Source organism: Silurus meridionalis, chromosome 24 (genome assembly GCF_014805685.1).
Source record: "Silurus meridionalis isolate SWU-2019-XX chromosome 24, ASM1480568v1, whole genome shotgun sequence".
NCBI classification, from domain to species: Eukaryota; Metazoa; Chordata; class Actinopteri; order Siluriformes; family Siluridae; genus Silurus; species Silurus meridionalis.
Window position 1 is genome coordinate 20,690,992 of NC_060907.1, and position 5,000 is coordinate 20,695,991.

A 5,000-nucleotide genomic window follows, 5' to 3' on the forward strand; every position below is an offset into this window, starting at 1 on the left:
TTCAGTGGTGGTCGACTTTCTGCCTTTCTTACCTTGGCCATGTCTCTGAGTATTGCACACCTTGTGCTTTTGGGCACTCAGTGATGTTGCAGCTCTGAAATATGGCCAAACTGGTGGCAAGTGGCATCTTGGCAGCTGCACGCTTGACTTTTCTCAGTTCACGGGCAGTTATTTTGCGCCTTGGTTTTCCACGCTTCTTGCGACCCTGTCGACTATTTTGAATGAAACGCTTGATTGTTCGATGATCACGCTTCAGAAGCTTGGCTATTTTAAGACTGCTGCATCCCTCTGCAATATATCTCACTATTTTTGACTTTTCTGAGCCTGTCAAGTCCTTCTTTTGACCCATTTGCCAAAGGAAAGGAAGTTGCCTAATAATTATGCACACCTGATATAGGGTGTTGATGTCATTAGACCACACCCCTTCTCATTACAGAGATGCACATCACCTAATATGCTTAATTGGTAGTAGGCTTTCCAGCCTATACAGCTTGGAGTAAGACAACATGCATAACGAGGATGATGTGGTCAAAATACTCATTTGCCTAATAATTCTGCACTCCCTGTATTATCATCATTATTATTATTATTATTATTATTATTATTATTATTATTATTATTATTATTATTATTGTTGTTGTTGTTGTTGTTGTTGTTATTATGCTTTTAAAATATATATGTCTCAGAACCACCTGTTTTAGTTGGGTTTTGAGTGTGTGTGTTGTTCATGTCTGTTTCCTCCAAATTTTTGGTGTCTTCCCACCTCACTGTGTGTGTGTGTGTGTGTGTGTGTGTGTGTGTGTGTGTAGGGCCTTGAAATGATCTGGTGTCTCAGTCAAGTTTGGTCTGTGAATTCAGACAGAAAGAAAAGATTGTAATAGATGAATGAATGAATAAATGGATGAATGTAAATATCTGTCATGAAACACGTACATCATGTTAATTATTTGTGTATTTGAGTTTTGTTCATTTATTTCTACAATATTTTCCACATTTACTAAAAATTCTGTGAGTAAATAAAAAAAAAAAAAAGAAAAAATGTATACACACACACACACACACACACACACACACACACACACACACACACACACTTTGATATATTGCTTTGATATAATTATTACTGCAGCTAATTAATGCAATGCTACACTTCAGTCTAATCTAACCCCAACCCTAGCCTGTGTGTGTGTGTGTGTGTGTGTGTGTGTGTGTGTAAGAGAGAGGATCAGATTGCAGCTCTTTTGTTTAACCAGACTGCTGTTTCATTGAGCTAAATGGAGTGGAAGAGATGAACGCCTCCCAGCTTGAGGAGAACACAGAGACACCGAATAAAAAAAACTGTCAATAAACGTGTGGGGGACAATGAACTAAAACACACACACACAAAAGCGAGGGACAGATGGAGTGAGGAGGAAGGGGAGGTGTGGAGAGAGAGAGAGAAATTCCCTGGATAATTAAATAGACAACACACCCAGAGAGCCCACGTCCCTGAAGCCCATCACTCAGTGCTTTATTAACTCGAGCAACACAAACGAGTTTTAATTAAACACTCACGTGCGAGTGACATGAACACGTCCGTTCATTAACGAATGGCGTGTAAAAAGATCATCCTGTACTCGTTTACTCGACATGTTAATGACGTTTCCATGCAAATGGCCCTAATCATCTACTTAAATATCGATTTCATCGTCTAGAAAATCACAGCGTTTTTACTGGGAAACAAAATTAACTGGGAAAACTGAAGAACACGGGAAAAGAATCACACAGGAAATCCGGTCCTCACCATATAACTGTAACTCTACAGACTCCTCCGCTGACAGAAAAGAGTGCTAACAGTTTGCTAGCGTTAAAGCTGCTACGCTAACACACTGTATTGTGTGTGATAATTAAATAAGAGATGCGGAATGTTCCGCTCAGCGTGATTCGTGAAGACGGTGAAGAGCACGGATGGCTTTAATTAAAACATCTTCCAGCCCCGAGTCTCTGGGGTTTGGGCTTTCCTGCAGATGGCAGATGGCCGAGTGGGGTGAAGAAATAATAGCCCCCTTTCCTCCCACCCTGCCCTGTACTCGGTTGTAGGCCTGCGATTTATCTATAAGCGAACAACACCAGTGTGCAAACGATGGAGAGATTAAAGCGGCAAGAGAACAAAAGGATGTAAACTGTTAAAGACCTCTGTGTGAACACACACGTGATTGATATCGGGGGCAAAATTGCGTCATGACAAGTGGCACATGGCTCACGTCAGGATGATTTTGTGTTATTAACCGACGCCTTTATATTTCCTTATTGAATTAAATTCACACAATTCAGCCAGGAAACAGGAGAATTTGACTTTTTAGCAAAACAATATTGAAAATTAAAAATAAATGTAATAAAGTAGTTAAGTGGTGAAAAAAACAGGAAGAAATTAGTTCTATTTTACTTTTATTCTCCACGACATGTTTGATAAAAATCATTCATTCACTTATTTCCAAGAATAAAATCTCCTGACTTTTCATTCTTACAGACGAGCAATTTCCTCTGAAAACAAATCAGAATTGTAAATATTTTACAGCTGATTCCATGCAGTAGCCAAACATTTATTTTTAACATTTTAAAATGTTTATTTTAAAGGTATGTCAAAATTTTTTTTCATTGTTTTCGTCACGTATATAAATCATAAATTAATTAAAAAAAAATTATTTCCGTGAGAATCGTCATAAATAGCACAACTTCCTGTTTGGTGATGACCACGCCCTTTGTGTGACGTCACACAGATGAAGTCATGCTGTAACATTTCCACTGTAAGGGGTTTAAAGACACGAGTGTTAACTTTTATATCACAGGAAAATATCACAGAAAAAAGTGTGGAGAGTGGAGTGTGGAGATTGGAGTGTGGAGAGTGGAGTGTGGAGTGTGGAGAGTGGAGTGTGGAGAGTGGAGTGTGGAGAGTGGAGTGTGGAGTGTGGAGAGTGGAGTGTGGAGGTGGAGTGGAGTGGAGTGGAGAGTGGAGTGTGGGTGTGGAGAGTGGAGTGTGGAGTGTGGAGATTGGAGTGTGGAGAGTGGGTGTGGAGTGTGGAGAGTGGAGTGTGGAGTGTGGAGCGTGGAGAGTGGAGCGTGGAGAGTGGAGTGTGGAGAGTGGAGATTGGAGGTGGAGAGTGGAGAGTGGAGTGTGGAGAGGAGTGTGGAGTGTGGAGAGTGGAGTGTGGAGGTGGAGTGTGGAGAGTGGAGTGTGGAGTGTGGAGAGTGGAGGAGTGGAGAGTGGAGAGTGGAGTGTGGAGGAGTGGAGAGTGGAGTGTGGAGAGTGGAGAGTGGAGTGTGAGAGTGGAGTGGAGAGTGGAGTGGAGAGTGGAGAGAGTGGAGGTGGAGTGTGAGTGTGGAGAGTGGAGTGTGGAGAGGAGTGTGGAGAGTGGAGGTGGAGTGTGGAGTGTGGAGAGTGGAGTGTGGAGTGTGGAGGTGGAGGTGGAGTGTGGAGTGGAGAGTGGAGTGTGGAGAGTGGAGAGTGGAGAGTGGAGTGTGGAGGTGGAGTGTGGAGGTGGAGAGTGGAGTGGAGAGTGGAGTGGAGAGTGGAGGTGGAGTGTGGAGTGTGGAGAGTGGAGAGTGGAGAGTGGAGAGTGGAGAGTGGAGAGTGGAGTGGAGTGTGGAGAGGAGGTGGAGAGGAGAGTGGAGAGTGGAGTGTGGAGTGGAGAGTGGAGGTGGAGTGGAGAGTGGAGAGTGGAGGTGGAGAGTGGAGTGGAGGTGGAGTGGAGTGGAGGTGGAGAGTGGAGGAGGTGGAGAGTGGAGAGTGGAGGTGGAGGTGGAGAGTGGAGTGTGAGAGTGGAGTGTGGAGTGTGGAGTGGAGTGTGGAGAGTGGAGTGGAGTGGAGTGTGGAGTGTGGAGTGTGGAGTGGAGAGTGGAGTGTGGAGAGTGGAGTGGAGTGTGGAGGTGGAGTGGAGTGGAGAGTGGAGTGTGGAGGTGGAGGAGAGTGGAGTGTGGAGTGTGGAGAGGAGGTGGAGGTGGAGAGTGGAGAGTGGAAAGTGGAGTGTGGAGGAGAGTGGAGTGTGGAGTGTGGAGTGGAGTGGAGAGTGGAGGAGTGTGGAGAGGAGAGTGGAGGTGGAGTGTGGAGTGGAGAGGAGTGGAGTGTGGAGAGGAGTGTGGAGAGTGGAGAGTGGAGAGTGGAGGTGGAGTGTGGAGAGTGGAGAGGAGTGTGGAGAGTGGAGAGTGGAGAGTGGAGTGTGGAGTGTGGAGTGTGGAGAGTGGAGTGGAGAGTGGAGAGGAGTGTGGAGTGGAGAGGAGGTGGAGTGTGGAGTGGAGTGTGGAGGTGGAGAGGAGTGGAGTGTGGAGTGGAGGAGAGTGGAGGTGGAGAGTGTGGAGTGGAGAGTGGAGTGTGGAGTGTGGAGAGGAGTGTGGAGAGTGGAGAGTGGAGAGGAGTGTGGAGTGGAGTGGAGAGTGGAGGAGTGTGGAGAGTGGAGAGTGAGAGTGGAGGTGGAGGTGGAGAGTGGAGAGTGGAGTGTGGAGTGTGGAGTGTGGAGTGGAGTGGAGTGGAGAGGAGAGTGGAGTGGAGTGTGGAGAGTGGAGTGGAGGTGGAGTGGAGTGGAGTGGAGGTGGAGTGTGGAGAGTGGAGTGGAGTGGAGAGGAGAGTGGAGTGTGGAGAGTGGAGTGTGGAGAGTGGAGGTGGAGAGGAGTGTGGAGGTGGAGTGGAGGTGGAGAGTGGAGTGTGGAGGTGGAGAGTGGAGGTGTGGAGGTGGAGTGTGGAGGAGTGGAGAGTGGGTGTGGAGTGTGGAGAGTGGAGAGTGGAGTGTGGAGGAGGTGGAGTGGAGAGTGGAGAGTGGAGTGGAGTGGAGTGTGGAGAGTGGAGTGTGGAGAGTGGAGTGTGGAGAGTGGAGGTGGAGTGGAGTGTGGAGTGTGGAGAGTGGAGAGTGGAATGTGGAGAGTGGAGAGTGGAATGTGGAGAGTGGAGAGTGGAGTGTGGAGAGTGGAGAGTGGAGTGTGGAGGTGGAGAGTGGAGAGTGGAGGTGGAGAGGAGTGTGGAGAGTGGA